The following is a 19797-nucleotide window of genomic DNA, read 5'->3' as shown; positions in this document are numbered from 1 at the left end:
TTTGAAGTGACACTAAGTTTAAGCTAAGCTAAGGTCAGGACTAATCAACAGTTTTGGGAATGAACTAGTACTAATTCAGCATGGTTTGAGACCTCTGCAAAGAAGCAAAGAGCAAATAAGTTCATGTAACTTTTTTTTTTATTCCGATCTCACCACAAGGTCTTAGTCTTTTTTGGAGTGTTTTCTTCTTCTTCTCATGGATACCTTAGTCGTTCAAATAAACTACTGCTTTCAAGGTGAAGAGTAACATTTCCAACTCAAATTTAATCTAAACATGAGGGAAAAAAGTGTTGCTTTTGTTGCTCCAGAATAGCTTCCGTACATATTGAACCTTGAGGTGAGATTAAATGTTTCTAAAGTCAACATTTAACAGTGCACCCTTTTTTTGGAATTATGTTTCATTGAGCTGATGTTGTATTTTAAAGGCGAGCTTCCATCAGCGTCTCCTTACAGGAGTTGGGGAGTGTGAAAAATATCCCTTCCAGCTCCAGACCGGCAAGAGTTGTCACTTGAATGAGTATCAATTAAATCAAAAGATGTATTTGATTTAAAAAAAAAATGTGAGTGAGGATTTAAAGAGAAGTACTCTGGGAAGACCTCTTCAGCCGGTTCTTCCCGTCTCCGCTGGAGATGGGCAGCTCAATGCTACGTTATCCACCACTTGCGCGACATACCTGAAGTGCAAGCAACACAAGCATCCAAACTGTGACCGTGATTCCTCCTCTGTGGAAGAAAGGGAAAAGCACACAGCTGACTCATGTGTTTATGCAGTTACTGTAGAATGAGTCCATGAGAGCTACACCTAAAATTTGGCAGTGGCGGCCGGAAGGTGAGGCTTCAAAAACCTCCAGCTCCAGATGGCATCACATCAGACTGGTAATAAAGGCATTATTCTCGAAGCCTTTCCATGATGATCTGACAACAGGGGCAAAGAACTACGATCTGTTTTCAAACCAACGTATTTAACGTTTGAGAGAAATGTTGTTCATTTAACTAATAATAATCATATCCCTTACTCCTAGTCCTACTGTGGTATAGGCACAGATAAGCAACTGACGTTCTAATCCACCATGGTGGATGAGCCAGAGTCATGCATATTAGTCTCATCAGTAATTTTGGTTTGTGATGTTTAGTAAAGAATAAGAATTTTTTTTAAATCCCTTTGAGGTCTACACCTTAAGTCTCAGGCAACAAACTAACAAATTTTCTCAATAAGTGATATCTTTCCCTTTACATGTCTCTTTGCTGGTCGGCCTCTAAAAGCTTGTTTTAGGATGATAATGATGGATGAGGCACATTTTCTTATTATTGTCAGTACACGGTAATGCCTGTTAAAGAGAGATTCTCTTGTTCAGTTCATGAGATTTAGAAGCAGACTTCTTTTCTTTGATTTATTAGTGCCGATATGACAAACACAACACTATACGCTGAAAAAACGGCTGTTAAATTAATGCTATTTTTCTTTCTTGTTCCCAGCTTTTTCATGCATGCATAAAAGTGTACAAAGATCTCTTAGATATGTCTTAGTTTTTCTCTACTCAGAATCAGTTGAACTTGCAGACTATAACAAACAGTCGGGCATGTGCAGATTTCTTTTTAAAAGTCTGTTTTCTTTGACTTGAAGAAGTCGCCACAGAAGAAAGCCATCACCTCATCCACTCATCACTAAAAAGGGACTTCAAGTTTTATTGCTGGGCAAGTCTATCAGTAATGGGTTTTGTTGTTGTTGTTGTTGTTTTAAAATAATCTTTTTATAATTGTTTGATTTTGCATCACTGTTTCAGGTTCTATTGCAGAGTAAATACACAGTAGTGACTGCTAACTTTTGATATGATGAATGTTTTTCTACCTTGATGGTCACATACAGTCAGTATGGTGTACATTTTGTTTTGCTGGGAAACTTTGGGTCCCTAGACTCACATCAGCCACCTAAACTTTGTTGCAAGCCAGTCAAATACGTAGTGCCTCCAAATTTCCCAAATACTAATCAGACTGTGCTGCAGGATGCACAAGAGCAAGCAGGATCCAAAGAGGAGCCATTCTACAACCCACAGGACATGAATGTGCTACATCCTGGTGCCAGACATCCTGTATCCATGTCATAATGGGCCAGAGTGATTCTGACAGCACGACTTCTAATATCAGGCATTATCTTTTCAGTCCAACAAAAGAACATTAAACAAACTAAAAATAAAGCAATTAAAGATGCTATAAATATATATATACATGGCAAAATTAAGTCTGACCTATTACACCGTTCCTTATTTTTTGTCATATAGATTCTGAGCACTCACACAATGCTCATATTAAACAAGTCCACCACTGCCTCTGTATCTGATATCATAAATATGTTTATTAACTCATCTCTGTCTGTGAGCACAGCAGCCTCAGCCACCTGCTGCTCACACCTTCTGTTTGCAATGGGCAGCCAAGATCCAGTGTAAAACACATAATGAACTGTGAATCGTGTTTGCAAAGAACCACCGGTAGACATAATTCAAAGGAGGGTGCTGGAAATGAGCATAACATGTCACCTTTAAAGAAGCCTGTTGCATTTCAGTGAATATTCGTGAATATTCTCAGAAATGTAGAATTTTTTTTTTGTACTAACCTCTGCCTTTCTTGAATAACTTGAATTACATCTGGTTTTTGATGTACACAATACATTCTGTCTCTTCATTAATCAATCTCGAAAGCAAAGTGCTCTCTCATGTCTCTGAAAACTGTAGGTCTCAGAGGTTAAGCTGCCATTGACTGCTCAGCGAAAAATGAAAAAAAGATGCTTGCAAAAAGTAGATAAGTGAACTAAAAAGTCCTTGGCTTTAAAAAGTGTGTTCATCTTTTCAGAAGAAGACCGTGTCATTTAAAAAATACACAGCAGTGAAGCCAAAAAATGTTCACTTTAAAAAGAACAAGCGATGTATGCAATCTTAAAAACAGCTTTTCATAGATATGTTTGAAGCCCTGTGAAAAACTAAGTACTCCCCACGATTCAGTAGCTTGTAGAACCACCTTTAGCAGCAAAAACTGGAAGCAATCCTTTTCTGTGTGATTTTATCAGTGGAGGAATTCAGGCTCACTCTTCTTTATAACGTAGCTTCAGTTCTATGAGATTTAAACACATTTATTCATACACAGCTCTCCCACTGCAGCATTTCAATCCCATTGAGGTCTGGACTTTGGCTGGGTCATTGCAACACGCCCAGCCCTTCTGTTGTACATTTTCTGCTCTGCTCTGGATCATTTGACTCAGTTTTGGCATCTGTCAGACAGACAGCTCACATTTGACTCTAAAATATTCTGGTATACAGAGAAGTTCGTTGTCAACTGCAAGGTGTCCAGATCACGAGGCTACAAACAAACCCAGAACATTGAAAGTTGGTATGAGGTTGTGCTGATACATTGTGTTTGGTGCAGTGCATCATGGCCAAACATTTCCACTTTTGTCTTGTTTGTCCCACATTTTTCAGACTAATTGAGACCTGAGATGTAGCTCTTGGGGGTTTTTTGGGGTTTTTTTGCAGTTTCTCTCAGTTCTGAAATTGAATGTTGACCTTGCGTTGAATTCGCTAAGACGTCCACTCCTGGGAACATTGTGCCATTGTGCTTCACAGACATGTTGAATTCTCCAGACCAGCAAACTGCCAAAACATCTGCTTTTATACAGACGGTCACACTTACTGAGGATCAATTAATCAAGTGCATTTAGTTATCACTTAGCCTCTTTATTCCTATGGAAATAGTAAGGTTATACTCGCATCCCTTGAAAGCTTTCTTTTTACATATCACTATGTGGAATTTTATTCTTCTAAATGTTGCTTCACTAAAAGATAAAGGGCAAAGACTACGTTCACAACTACTTAGCAATTACTTAGGTATAAGCCACAACAGTAGATGGACACGAGCCATTACACAGGAACAGAAAAGTAATTTAGAGTAAATTGATTTTAGGACAGAGAAGGTCAGTGTGTTGTTGCACAGGAAAAAATGGGGAACTTTTGCTTTGTAGAGGCTTCATTGACAGTCAGAGAATCTTTAATTTGATGGATACTGAACATTTGAGAGGCACCGTGACATTATCATTTATGAATAACTTTATAATAATAGTATTTAATCCCATTTTAAAGATGACATTTTTTTCTTTGTATAAAACATGTTGAATTAACATACTTTTATTTGAATATTCATAGATTTTGTAAGCACTTTAAACCCCTGCTTTCAAAAAAAGAGCTGAGCGATTCCACATAGACAAAAAATAAGAGCTTTATGTGAGCTTGAATTTTAAAGAGTGAAAATGTTGTAAAGGAATGTGAAAATACTTCGATTGGAGCTCGCACTGAATGTTATTGGTCCACTGAATAGGTCTTATTATCAGTAATCAGCCCCATAGCTATGGGTCAGAATGGCCCACTGGAGTAATAAAGTGTGTGCAATGTGATTTTTTTTTTTACACGAACACATTCAATTATACAGATTAGAAGAATCGTGATCTCTGGAATTTGCTATGATTTTGTGGTTTGCAGTCTGGTGGTTTGGTTTATATTAGTGAAAATTCAAGTTCTTTGAATTTTTTTCTGCACATTTTGACTTCTTGTTATGACTTTATTATTTCTGTGATTCATTTCTTTTTTGTGTTATTGTTGGTTTCTATCTTGGCTTTATTATTCCCACCTCTTCAGTCCACGCAGTTCCTCTGGATCATGTAATGTCTTTCTTGTTTTTGTATTTAGTATTTGTCCTTCATTCATATTTATTTTGCTCCCCTGCTTTGCACTCCGGTTTTCATGCGTTCCTTACATATTTTATTTTTATTTTTATATTTCACTGACTCTTTTGTATTTTTCTTTGGACGTTTTACTGCCATATAAATTAGGCCACTTTCTGATCCTTTCTGATTTGCCCAGGTCTACCTAGCAGGAACATCTTACAGTTATATGTTGTTTTTCTCCCTCGTTGAAAATAAAAACATATTACACTTAAAAAAAATGCCAACAAGATCATTGAAATGTCACAAAATTCTGTTTGCATGTCAGGTCAACTTTCATATTTAGACTTGAGGTAAGGGAAGAAGATAAACTTCTTGAAACTTGTTGGTAATTTTAGGTTTGACACACTTTTCTCATGTTTAAATTAAAACTCTTTGCACATTTCATTTTAACAAAAATCTGAGGGCCATAGAAAAATGTTTATCTTGTGTTTTCGTGTGGAAATGTGATACAAAAAAACAGTTTTTAATTCTAAAGCGAATTCTAAACAATGAAACAAATTAATTATGAAAAAAAGTGATTTCAAATGTCAAATGTAGGAGATAAAAAAATCAGATAGATCTCTCGGAAGTCTATTAGGCAATAAACACATTCAAATAAAGCAAAAACATTTAAAAAGTAAAAGAGTAAAATTATAATTTTGCTCATATGGATCAGACTGAAAGACCTTAAAGGAGTTGAGTGCTGCTCAATAAGTGTGTGTCATTTTTGCTGCCCCCTAGCGGAAGAAAATATAAATACTGCAGCCATAAGTACTGTGAGCACAGAATACACACACACACACACACACACACACACACACACACACACACACACACACACTTTTAGCCACACAAAATACTTGAATACAGGACACGGACAATAGCACAGGTACTAAGGTCACATAATAAGCTTCAGTGGGTTTTGTCATTAGCAGAAATATGTTCAGTATGTGATTACTTGCTGAAGCTCCAAGGGAGTTGTTTGAGAGAGCTCAATTTAATTATTTTTATGTGATTGTTATAACATCAAAAACAGCTCTGAGGAGTCAAGGTGTATTAACAACTCATATTTACTAAATATTTCAATTAAATTTGAAAGAAACCTTTGATAAAATGTTTTTAAAAAAAGCCTACGCTCAGACAAATGTAAGCCAAGATGTCCTCATAAAGGCACAGAACATTTTTTTTCATGAAAAAAAAAATCAAATCAAATAGGCAGCTGGGGTGCAGCGCTCTGAAGAGTTGTTTTGTAAAGCACGGTCCTGCAGAAGCAGACGTCCCCGCGTCGTTGTTGTGTGCGCATCTCTGAGGAGTGCAATCTGTTTACAAACCTCTTCGAACTTTTTCATTTTCTTTATTAAATGACATTTCCTTAAATGCATAAAGAGCCAAAAAGAAATGAAGTTATACACTAGCAATGATTAGCATTCAAGCAACAGAGCAATCAGAGCCTGAAATTGCACTGAAATTACAGAAGCTGTGAAAGTTGATGAAAAAAAACAGCAAAGCCGGGACGAGATGAATCTAAAAATATAATGCCATTATTTTAGCCCTTTCACGCAAATCATCCTTTTAAACAGTCAAACGCAATTCACCAGACGGAGGAGATATACGCCAGGCTGCCAGAGTAAATAAACTATCTGAACATTTACATTTCCTCTGAGAAGAAAATCCACCTTTACAGCACGAAGTGGAGCAAACAGCTGTCATTTTAGAAGATTTCCCCATACTTTCAACATTTTTAATATAGTTATTGAGAAGGAATTCGAAGTAAAAAATTGAAAATTGATAAAGAAGCTGCTGTCATCACAGAAAAAAAGGATTCAAACAGCTACAGCGCAACAAAAGAACTAAAAGCTATGGCTTACATATTGTCATATGTAAGAAAACAGACTAATCCAATAAATTTGAAACCTCAGATAAGCAGCATCTTGGGTCCAGTCTGACTTTCCCACAGAAAATAACAGGACACTGAGAGATGCATTTAAGGCAGTGCTTGTTGTCTTAAGCGCGGCGATGCTGCCGTTCAAAGAGGCTCCTCTGTGTCTGTATCCTGCTTCTGCTTCAGCCTGTTTGATGAGACACATAAAAGCCAATAGGAAATGCCCTTTAGAAAAACATAATGTCTTAAATCACAATCACATGGCAGGACAAAGTCACATGGTATACACATATTACTGCTCAGTGAGTGGGAAACTTGCAATGTCCTATCTCGTATTGCTAGAAGAGTTTAAATAAAATTCAAAATCCAAACTCTGTTTTCAATCTCATCTATAATTTATAATCTACAGGCCAAAGCTGAGTTTATATAGGTGGTGTTGAGCCAGTCATCACAGACCAGAAACCAGGCTTGAACAGCTTTTTGTATCAATTTTGGAAAAAGAAGCATTTCCCTAACTGGAGTTGGAGCGCTGCACTTAATACTCACGTATCTTGAAAAACTACATGCTGCATAGTTCTTTCCTTTTTTTAGGGACATGTGATCTTCAATCTGTTCAATGTTAAAATTATTCAGACTGTTTCTGGATCAGTTATTTAATAAACCTGGAATATAGGATTTCATTTTTCCTACTTCATAGTCTGCAATTCTGAAATTCAGTTTCATCAAATTATGCAAAATAATTTACAGTTCATCAATAAACTGTAAGGAGGAAAATGTAGTGAAAGGGTATTTGCCATTTTCCAAGCCTCAGAATATATAGAGCCAAATGCATCAAAACTTTACCTGCAAATTGTGAAATTAATTCATTTAATTACAGAACTACAAAGAAGCAGGAATGTTAAGGAATGAAAGGGAAAAATTCAATTAATTGGTGGTAAAAAAAAATAGTTAAAAGAAAACTATGATGCACATAATTAATAATTTCTCTCTTTTTACATTTTTTTAATTCACCCAATAATCTGCTTTGCAGCCAAGAACTGGACTTCCTTTTTTCTTTCTTTCTTTAAAATGTCTTCGCATCAGTTCAAAAATAAATAATACACTTTATTAACTGAATGTTTTAACAAAAAATAAAACAAAAGGTTGAGGCATATCCTTGAACAAATCGTATGGTGCCTCTTCCGAATTTAACTGGTGATCGAAGCATAACACAAACATCCGGGACTGCATTTTTAAAACAGCCTTCAGCAAAACAAAATCCTTCAAAATTTTTTGCCTTTATTTGAACCAAAAAAAAATCCATCAACCTGCTCTAATTGAGCCTCTGCAGCTTGTCCTTTAATGTGAAATATGCAGCTGGATGTGATTTTTGCTTCAGTTTGTAGGTAGGTAGGTAGGTAGGTAGGTAGGTAGGTAGGTAGGTAGGTAGGTAGATAGATAGATAGATAGATAGATAGATAGATAGATAGATAGATAAATGAAAGTGCTGCACGGAAAGTCCTCACACTTGATGTATACCATCTGCTCTCCATCACTTGAGTGATTAAAAGAACACACAAAGCTTAGCTTTTCCTGTATGAATGAGATTTTAGTTTCCTTAATTATTCAAGGCAAATTTCAGTGTTAAAAGCAAATCAGATTAGCACAATACAGCAAGGAGGTGCTGGCTTGGTGCTGGACTATGTGGGCTTTGGCTGCATAAGCATGCCTCTTCCTCTACTGTGGAAGCAGAAGATGACCACATATCCATCAGCCCTGACACAAATTTTTAAATCTAGCTCTCCAAACCTCTTTGTTCGTGTCTGGCCTTTCTGGCGGGCTGATCAAAATGCCATTATTTATTTAATCTCTCCTCTCTCTTCTGTGTTCCTGCATGGCTCATAAGTTGATGTACAATTCATCAAATGCAGTCGACTATGATGAAAAACATAAAAGAAGACCATTAGCTTTACTGATGTGTACAGTGTTAGAAGAACAGGTTTGTCCTCAGTCGAACTTTGAACTATACGCAACAATATAAACTCACACGCAGAAACAATTTTTTTGTCCTGAACAGCTTTATGGAGAGATTGCTCTTCATTATTAAAAACACTGACCGTAAACCAGCAGCATGAACCTCAGCAGCTGGTTCAGCAGGTCCTCAGTGATAGCTGTCTGTCATTAGGTTTCTGTTTTGCATGACTTCATAGTCTTACAAAGAGAGACTTGTACAAATAGTTACATTTCTCCTTGACTTTAATTGAATAATCCTTTTAGCCACATAGCCACAAATGAATTCATTTATCACACAGAGTACCTTCACATGCCCTCTTTGTAGTGAGGGTGGTCTACTGACAACTCTATACACTTCTAGTTTGAGCTAAATAATTATAATTATTATTACTATCATCCTCGCCCTATGGCAGCTGTTACAGGAACATTGTTTGCAAGGGTTGCATCTGACTAAATAATGTCTCTTAGGTAGATGAGACCAAAATAATATACAGTTCCATAAATCAAACACAGCATATGAGCACAAACACCTCACAGCAGCTGTCATGTATGGAGGTGGAGGGGTGATGATGGGGGCTTGTTTTGCAGTCACTGAACCTGGGCACCTTTACTCCTCTTTAAAGATACACACACACACACACACACACACACACACACACACACACACACACACACACACACATGGTCCAAGATCCTTGGTGTTGCAAAGGGCCATGCTTATCTCTAGCTACAATGTTATAACTTATGTATGCTGTCTACTTGCAGCATGTTCTGTCACACTTATGACAGAACATGTTATGGCATTGGTGTGAATGTGAGTATAAAAGGTTGTCTTTCTCTCTATGTTAGCCTTGCTGCGTCCTATCCTCTTGTCCTATAGCTGGGATGGGCACCTGAATTGTATAAGCGGATGAAAATGGATGGAGAGTTCAATAAACCCTGGCTTTTTTCTGTTTTAGTGTATCCTACTTTTAACCACTGAAGGGATATTTTTTCTGTGGCAGTTCTCCTTTAAAATGTCATTAGCATTTCATGTCATATGTGGACAGTAGATGACGAGAATAAATCATTTCTTTGCAGGTGAAACTCCTGAGTTTGTAGCCAGAGTATGTATATGGTTGAGTCCATGATAAAATGCTACTCAAGGGTAGTTCCAGGTCACAGCATCATATCAGCTGCTCTTACTTTTGTTTGAAGACGCTAGTATAAATCGTGCCTTGGAGTTTCTTTCCAACCTTATCCTCTGACATTTAAGCTGGGATAGTAACAATACATTTCAATAGCCCATTGTTCTGAACCACTATCATCAAAAAAGCCCAGGTCCTAGATGCTGTGCTTTTTCACCAAAAAGCAGAAAATGATCACCCATAATCAGGCATTACACGCCAAGATGTCTTGAACAGGAGCATTTCCAGCCATTAGATGTAATTACACTCCTGTATCTGCCTTTATATACCACAGTATTCATATCAAATAAGCCTCTCTCCACATACTAAGACCATAGTCCTGTCTGTCCTTTATGCGCTACAACAGCAGTTCTGGCAGCAGTTAAGAAAAACACCCTAAAAAAGACACGTTTGGTAACGCTGACACTGACCATGAGTAGTTTGTGTCTTTTAGGTTTGTGAACTTGTACGACGCGTTTGTTATTGATTTGTGCTAGGCCTCCAGAACAAGAGAATTTATAAAATCCTATTCTCCTGTGTTCTCTGCCACTATCAGACCTTTTAAATCACAGCACAGCTTTCTGTGTTTGGACATGCATATTTGTGTTTAGTATTTTTTGAAAATGCATCCAAATTACTATTACGATTTTGTGTTGGTGTACCTTTTAAAACAATTTTCCTACATTACAAACAAACAAGCATAATTTCAACAGATATGTGTATATATATATATATATATACATTTGGATAATTCATTCAAACCCCAACATTTATTTATTTATTCATTTTTTTTGCCAGATGGCAGAAATTTAACAATGCACGAACTGATTGTTTTCGAGAGGCAGGACATAAAGCTTTGCTCTAAAAACATGCATCTGTGCGATATCACAAAATCCTCCGCCTCAGATACAATCTGAGTGCACATCTGGTCATAATCACATTTTAAACATTGGTTATGCAACAATCTGTCTTTAATGTCTGTGTCCTGCTGGCAGGGCCTTTGAAATGAGCTGCCACAAAGATAAAGAGCTTTGTAGGCTACAAGCAGGTACTCACACTGTTTAATAGTGATAAAAACACCCAAACAGCTGCGCTGGCATATCCGAGTTGGAACTGCATTAGTGAGGATTTTGTGACAACTTAATTCCAACGAGTGAGACATTTCGCTATCACTCTCCTTCACAATCTGTTAGGCCTCTGCATACTATGCACTTGTATGTATGTATGGTATGTTTGCATATGAGGGTGATTTAGATTCATGGCTTGTGTAGAAACAACTAAATGTTTGATTCTGTTATTGATGAATGTTTATGAAATCCTATCACAGCAGGTGCAGCAGCTGCAGTAAAAGCGAGTTAAATCTGCTGCTTTTACACCGTATGATCAGTAAATGATCTTTATTAAGGGCAAAAAACTCACAGTTTTTCAACATAATAAAAAATTCAAAAATGTCAAACGTTATAAGTACACAAAAAATGATTTGATAAGAAAAGTTACAGAAATTCCTAAAGAAAATAAAGAAAGCTTAAGTAAAAGCAGGAGGTTCTTTCATAAATAAAAGTATGTTTTAAAATCAGACTTAAAAGATGATACTGACTCACCGATCTGGCAGATTGTTCCAGAGCCAAGGGGGGTTTGCAGCTGCGACCCTGGAACAGACAAAAGACATCTGCCTGAGGATCTCACAGTATGTACTGGCACATACTGTACCAAGACATCAGAGATGTAGCTAGGAGACTACATAAGGCTTTAAAAGAAACAGTAAAAAAGTAATTTATTGTAAGACATACATACTGGAAAGAAGTGTTAAGAAGCCAAATCATTTGGCTCATTCTCTTAGTTGTGGATCAAAGTCAGACAGCTGAAAATAGCCTTTGGTCTTTAAACTTTGATGGGACTGAATGATGGGACAAAAACAGTTTGTGATGACTGTATGAGCAGAATTTGCAGATGTGACGCTTTCGAGAGAGCAAAACAGGAAGTAAAAAAGCATAGACGTGCTGTATGTTATATGTGACTACAGCAATTGGAGGAACTGTCTGGTGAAATGTTTGATATCATGTGATGTTGTTGTGCACTTTACGATGAGAACTAAAACCACTGATGTGGTCTGATGTGTCTTTACAATATTTTTACTCTGACTGTAAAAAATATTGTCTGATTGACTGGGATATTCTTCAATGGCCCGGTTAGCCTCCCAGTTTCAACCCAATAGAGCAACTTTTCAGTTATTAAATACAAAACGAAATGCAGAGAAACCCACAATCGAGCAAGCAAATGAAGGCGGCTGCAGTAAAGGTCTGGCAGAGCATTGTAAAGGAGGAAGCACAACATATGGGGATGCTCATGGGTTCAGTCATTGACTGCAAGGAATTTTCACTCAAATATTTTTGTTTTTTGAAAAAAGCTACTTTGTGCTGCTCTCTTGTCCTGGGGGATCACCACAGTGGGCAGTTCCGCATGTTTGGTGTGGCAGATTTTTATGCTGGGCGCCATTCCCGACACAACCCCAAAGGCAATTTGTGTCTCAAGTATTAAAAACAATAATTATATTTCCTTTTGAGTCTCTGAAGACATTTTTATGTCTAATAATAGTTTTAATTCCTAAATAGTTAATGCAACACTTTGAATTAAACCTTAAAGTCTGAACTTCAGTTAAATCTTTTTTAATTTAAAAACCTTTTTGGTAGTGCAGAGGCAAAAATTTCATTGTCCAAAAACGTATGGACATATGTTTGTTAAATGTGACCGGCTACAATGGCCAATACTTCCTGTACTCCTGCTGTATTACTGGTCTGCAGGGCAGAAATGTATAATACTCCATGCAGTGATTTTCATTTATTAAGTCTACTGATGGTCAACCACAGACCTACCAGCTATTAAAGGGAGTCCTGTTTAATGGCCAGAGTGGTGGGCAACTGGTTCTGTTACTGACATTTATTTTATCTTCCTGTAATAAAATAAATTATCATTGGCAAAAAGTGACTCTGTGAAAGCATGGCACCCTGCCAGCATGCTTTATGGCCATTGTGTCAATTTAGCTCAGTTTAACAGTATTTAATCGACCTTTGAGTTGAAAGCTGTGAATTTATCAGTGGATGGTATGACAGAGATAGCATGTTTTTAGGTCTCAGTCCCATCTTTGTAACATGGTCGAGATGCACTATTATTTACCATGGTGACGAAAGTGAAGCAGTATCTATAATATGAAAAAAGACAACAAAGGAACTTTGTAGACACCTTATTTATTACAATTGTGGTTAAATAAATGTAAACCAGGAGTTCTCGACTGCTAGTTATGATACACACTGCAAGAGGGGCTGTGCTGGGCTAAAAACAAGCAAAAGAGAAAGGAAAAATCAACAGGTTGCACACCTGCTCTTTAAAAAGGGATGGTGGGTTTGCTTTATTTGTGGTGCAAAATTGGAATACCACAGTGTGCAATTAATTTTTTGTATTTTCTTTTGTCTTAATTGTGAGACTAATCTTACTCTCATACTAGTGCACATGGATACATTTTAGCACACCAGGTACTAGGGCTCTGGCATTTTTGCCCAGGCGGCCCATCATGATTAAAAACAACAAAGAAAGAAATTATGTACAGATTTCATGTTTGTTTGATTATAGATATTGAATTAGGTTTTAATCAGGTTGGCACAGTTGCTGTGGGTTATTCTTAGCTGCACTGCAATATGTGACAACAATTAAAAGCGACACTTTAACTATTAGCAATGGCTTTCATTTTACCTGAATGTCCTTGAATCATTCTCTCTTCCGAATTACGGCCCTGCAGCTATTTTCTTACGTTAATTTCATCTTCCTCCCTTCTCTACAGCTGGTGCTAGCAGCAGGAGCCTCCTGCGACTGTGAGGCCTTACTAGTTGTTGCTGGTACTACTGCTCATGGTGCAGCGGCTAACAGCAGCTAACATGTTGGTTAACTTGACACCTTTTTAGCTTCTTAGGTTTTCATCTCCACCTTTTCACAACTTCCTCCGCACTAAACCTATCTACAAGTTAGGGTAGGGGCCAGTTGCATTAAGAGACTTGATTGGGCAGTCAAATCTCAGTAATTAAAATAAGCCAATGGGCTGCTGTCAGTGCTATTATGGGCGGTCCATCGGCCCTGAAGTGCGTCAGCCAACCGGGAAAATGCCTGGTAGTCCAGATTATCAGTCCAGCCCTGCTGGATTCCTTTGACTGTATTTTTCAGCATACAGGACTGATGTTGCGTATTCAATATATTTCAACCTAAACCATGATTTTTTTTAAAAACCATAATCTGTGGTGCTTAAACGTACCCAAACAATAGACTACATCCTCTAAGTTCAGTGTCTTGTGATTTATGCCACTGACATCCTGCCTGTCTATTTTTCAGTTTTTATAGCAGCCACAATAATATTTGTTGACACAAAACACCATATTTATGGATCGTTTAAAAAGTTTGAATAACATCCTTGGAAACTTTAAAACACCCATCTAGATAATGTTCATATATTGGCTTACAAGCGATTAGTAAATATGTGATTCAAACTTTCAGTTTGAAAGGATGTCTCATTTTGACTAGTGGGGAACACCATGGTAACCTAAGCTTTGTGGCTTTCAGACTGGGGAATAATTAACCAGCTGAAGTCTGAGTCTTTTCATTCAAAAGGGAAGATAATTAATCTCACTGGAGATACTGTGTGGAGTACAGGCCATTAAGTAAAGTTCAGACAGTGTAAATCTGGATTTTTACAAATTAATTCTCTGTACAGAATCTGCAGCTTTCATCTGAAATATAATGGCATCTTTGTCCCGAGAGAAGTACACAAAGATTGGCATGTACATATTTTTTACTTACTTTTACACCTCGAAGTACTTTTTAAATATTCCGTTAGCCACGCAGATGACGTCCACATCAAAGAAGATGCCCTATACATGCAATGTACTACAAGTAAAATCTGGGTTGCAAGAGTGGCACAGGCAAAGAGAAAAGACCCTAACATAAAAAAAGAAACGAGAACAAAGGGGGTGTCATGTAATTATCTCCATCACTGCATTCATTTCAGTTTGTCACTCATATTTACATATTTGCTTTCTACAGCTTTTACTTTTATCTGTTATTATAAATTCATACAGATCAGTGAGGAAGTATTTTACGCTGTGCTCAATTTTGTGTTGTCATATTTACATATTTACAAATAAGGTGCCATAAGAAGAAAAATAGCGATTGCAAACCTGCAAAATGTAATTATTATTTTAGTCTCCATTTTTGGCATCTTAAAATTCTAACCAGAGATAATGTCTGCAAAACCTGTTTAGATACGAGTCTTACACATAATGCTTCAATTTTATTTCACTTAATGTAATTTGGTGCAGTTTTTGATAAGTAATATAAATAGTAGAAAAAAAATTATAAAGCGATACAAATCACAACTAGAACATTTTAACTGTATAAAAGTAGTGACAAATAGACCTAAAGAGAGGAACTTTGAAACAGGGCTATGAAGTATGGTACATCATACAGTAAATAGAGGACTGAATGTTTGCCATAGATGCCTCTGGTTGTGCGTACTCTTTCACATAGATGTATAAAGTATGTATAAAAGCAAATGCAGGCAGTGAAACACAAATGCAGCATAATATTCAGAGACTTTGTTGGTGGAGATGGTAGCTCCCCCGCAACTTTTCAGTTAACCAGTAAGTGGCCCTTTCTAGTCCTTCTCTTATCTCTGGATAAAGTGAATCAGTGGGGCTGGCTGAGCAGTCAAAGCAGAGAGGCAGGAAAGCACCTGGCCTTACTCGGCTATCTGATTAGAAGAGGTTGCAGGCCAAGCTGAACCAGACCAGGCCAGTCACTGGCAGCAGCAGGACAGATATGGAGTAAAATAAACTAAAGCAGGCTCATTCTATTGCACCATGGCCTCCCTTAGAGGGAGCAGGCTCAAATCAAAGCAATGCCACAGCACAGACCAACCTTATCAAGCCAGGAGACAAGAATGAAGGCTGCAGTAGAGAAAACTGCAGCTTCACTGGGTCAGAGCACTTGATTGGTGTTCTCTGAAGCATGCGTTTAATGATTAAGAAGTTATTATCTACGGTGTCCCCAAGCTCCCAAATTGGCTTACGAATAAGAGTCCTCTGACCGAAGTATTTCAACTTAAAGTGGCGTGAATGCTGAGAGTGAGAGCAGAGGCATAGGAGAGAGACTTTTGTATGCACAGAAACACAACATGACTTTAGACTGTGTTATGCTTTTATTTACATTGATAAAAAAATGTAAGAAGATTAAAAACGAAGATTACAGATTTTACATCACTGCAGCCCACGTCATGCACCTGAAATTTCATAATAAAGCATAATACAAAAGCATAATACAAACCTAATTCTTGTGTTCAGTTGAAGCAATGCATAACTGTTACCGCCCCAGGCTTTTTGTGGGGTTTAGTGTGTGTGTGCTTTGTTTTTCAGGAGTGTCCTGTATGATGCAAGAGACTTTTGGAAATGCAGGACACCAGGCAAGTGTTCTGCATTTCTATTTCAACCACACCTTCTGAGGCCTTTTTCCTGTGACCATTTCTGCACCACCTCAATGCCACAGCACCCCCATTTGGTCATGGTCATGGTTTCATTTGAGGTTATTATTAGAGACAGACTGATCAAAATATCGTATAGTACCGATACCAATGCATGATCAATACCAGCGCAATAGGATACTTTGTTTGTAGCCTTGAACTTGAGGATGCAGCCCACCGAACTGTGTTAAATGAAAAAAATATACCTCCAATATGCATTATGAAAAACGTGAATGTTTTTGTGATGACTGTAACATCTATTTTATTTACAGCCTTCAGCACATTTAAATATCAGAAGGTGACCCACTGTGCTTTAGAGACAGACATGTTTAGATTCCAAGTCTACAAAAACACAACAAAATCCAGTTTAAAATACATGAAAAGCCTAAAGATTTATTTTTCCACTATTGGTATGGTAATACTGGACCTGTCTTTACTTGGTATAAGATCAGTGCCAACATTTACAGAACCACACAGCACTAGTTATTATCTTGGTTTGGTTTTTGCACAACTATCATATGCCACATATTTGCCAACTCATCCATGCACCGCTTTACACCACTGACACGGACTTACACACATCATGATCATCATAATAAACCCTTAGTAATCCCTATTCAATTAGTGGCGTGACTCTGTCCTTTGTTGCGGCCTACACGTTAACAATGACACATATGCTACACGCAGACATTGTGCACATTTGGAGGCAGCATCTTAACATTACTGAGGATTAATTAATTATTTAAATGATCAACAGTGTAATCACTACAAATGGAAAAACACGAAGAGACACATCCTGCAAGCCATCACTTCTAAAGAAAGCACCAGGCTAATTCATGATCTGGTGTTGGATCCATGATGCTCATTAGTTATTTATAGTAAGGAACACTGCTCTTCACTGGCAATCAAATCAGTACAGAAAGGCCTGAAAACAGAGGCATGTTGTACAGACAGAAAGTGTTTGTTTTTACAGTCTTAATGCAGTCCTGAATGCAAGCATGTTCATGACACCCATGAGTCCCATTAACCCATTTCTGTTCCTATTTGGGAATAAAAATGCCCCCTGTTAACCTGGCTGTTTGAAAATATGTGCTATAACAAAAACAAAAGTAAAGAGGGTCCTGTATAAATCCATAGGTCCTGTTGTGAGGAGCTCAACAGAGTCCAAAGAGTAAAAGGTTATTTGAGCCATACAGGGACACAAAAAAGGAAAGAGGGAATAAATCTTACTTTTGTTGGATGTATTTATTATCAAAACACTTTTTAAAATTTAAAAATCCAGACTAATAATTACTAAATACAGTAGATTATAGAATTCTACAAAGGATCTTGGCGTGATTAAAAAAGATAACAAATGGGACACAACAGTTTAGCTCTTAAAGAGTTAAAGCTGACAAATGTGTTCTGTGTATTTACACTGGCAAGGACTTTGCACAGCCATCTCTAAGTGAAACATAAATTGAACATGTTACTTAACTCTTTCATCACCTGTTGACACGTTTACCTGCCTTGTCTTATTTGCCACCTGCATGGCACGCTCACGAGGCCACACCCTGTTACACAACCTCTGGCAGTGTGGTGCATAAATAATTTGGTGGGACTTGTGAATGAACTAGTGCTTTGGAGTAAACAAACATTGTTTTGTTTTTTTCACCTTCACATCACATGTCAATGAAAGAATTGTACAACTGTACTGTAAATACAGAGGTGAAAACCTCAGGAATTCATTTATTCCTTTGGAGTCATGTTTAAAATGCTGCTTCTGAACAATACCAGCTGTATCTTATGAGCTCCTGAAGTTACGTGCTGCTGTTTTTTAAAAAATTTGACTAGCCACTTCTTAGACACGCCTGTCTTTTGATGATTCATAATTTCCGGAGGTCCTTGTTGTGGCTGATTTAATATCAACTGCTTTGAATGTGGCTAAAGCTAAGCTATTCCAAGTGTGATGCGTGAAGTGCAACAGATTATGAAATACAAAGGCCAGCTGTAAAAAGAAAAAAAAAGCATAGAAAAATCACAAGGTATAAAGCCCCCTTTCAAATCATTCACCTCACTGTATCTCTCTCTCTGCTAAACGTGCACAGACAGATGTTAAAAGGTGTTGATGGATGTCCTCAGAGCAGCAGTCATTCATCTTCATAGATCCCTTTCTTTTGAAGGACTGGTGTCAGAACACTAGCTCCTAATGGATGACTTGTTCAGACATGTCTGTGCTGGTGTCTCTCACCTTGTTTTCTATCTATAACTGTTTGCAGTCGCTTGTAAATCTGGCCGACTCCACCTTCAAAAAATGTGCCTATAGTTTGAGCATACAACATGTCTTGAAATGCATAAATCTTAGCTTAAGTGGTGGTTTGTAGCAAACACACTGGATTTGTATATTGATAACAGCTGTTGTCTGAAAATAAGTCTAATGTTTTTCGGTTGTATTATACTGTGAATGGTGTTAATAACCTCTGAATAGCTCCTCTTAAACAGTACAGAGAACATAAAGGTGTAACAATGTCCAATAATCCAAGAGACAGGATATTAAGGGAGGGGGAAATAAACAAAAAAATGCATTTCAAAGAATTAGCAATGGCTGATTTGGAGGCAGGCATTTAACCGCATTAATACTATAAATGTTTCTCTAGATCCAGTCTGCATCAACCACACACTATCTGCAGCACAATAGTGACAAAGATATGCTGTTTAAAGCAATAACGTCTAAGTGTTGTATCAAGGATCAAGGATCACTATATACTGTATGTGAGCTGGAACGACATAAAACAGTGGTGTCTGTGTAGCAACCATAAATGTCCCTTGTTAGAAAAGCATTTAGGTAAAGGTAAATGCCCACTATTTGTCACACAGCGGTGGCTCTGTTGTAGTTATTTTCTAATATTGCAGAAATGGTACTTGAGAGAATCATGGAAATCTAAGGGACACGCAGCAGTGGTGTGTTACTATTTAAAACAGCCACATAAAGGTACTACGTGCAAGTGCATATAAGAATCTTATATTTTATTATATGAAATTGCAGTTTATTTAACATGTTTCCTTATATTGCATTTTTATTCATTTACTTATTTTTCCACCATGATCCAAAAGCACTAGGATTTTCATTCTGAGTAATAATATATGCCTCCCGCCCCATGTTTCTATATTGCTGTTGAAAAGACACACCACATGGTTGATGCTGAATTGTCAATCATTGCATGTCGGAAAGTGTCAGTGGTAATTTCCACGTGTGTTATTAGGCATTTTGCACTGACTGTTTATATTTGAAATAAATTTGTTGATATCATTCATCACATTTCCAACACAGGTGCTTGATAAATTAATAAAAAATCTATATGAAGAGTCAAATTAAGGTGTGGGAGCGATTGTATAAACTTCAAGCTTAAATTATACAGTGATGAGGGGTGGATCTACATGTGGGCAAGGGGGGGCAGTTGCCCTCTTGCCTCAG

General features: G+C 37.4%; 1 protein-coding gene across 1 annotated transcript in view; it reads left to right on the top strand.

Moving 5' to 3' along the window:
* The window catches only part of mical2a (microtubule associated monooxygenase, calponin and LIM domain containing 2a), a 42032-nt gene extending 39707 nt beyond the window's left edge, over positions 1 to 2325 (top strand). The window contains exon 24 of the mRNA XM_013913020.1: positions 426 to 2325. The gene's annotated coding sequence lies outside the window, so the exon portion shown is untranslated. The remainder of the gene's footprint in view (positions 1 to 425) is intronic.
* Positions 2326 to 19797: the final 17472 nt, after the last annotated feature.

The sequence above is a fragment of the Pundamilia nyererei genome, unplaced genomic scaffold (genome assembly GCF_000239375.1).
Source record: "Pundamilia nyererei isolate P.nyererei 1_Seehausen unplaced genomic scaffold, PunNye1.0 scaffold00112, whole genome shotgun sequence".
Taxonomy (NCBI): Eukaryota; Metazoa; Chordata; class Actinopteri; order Cichliformes; family Cichlidae; genus Pundamilia; species Pundamilia nyererei.
This window is presented reverse-complemented; position numbering and strand designations above follow the sequence as displayed.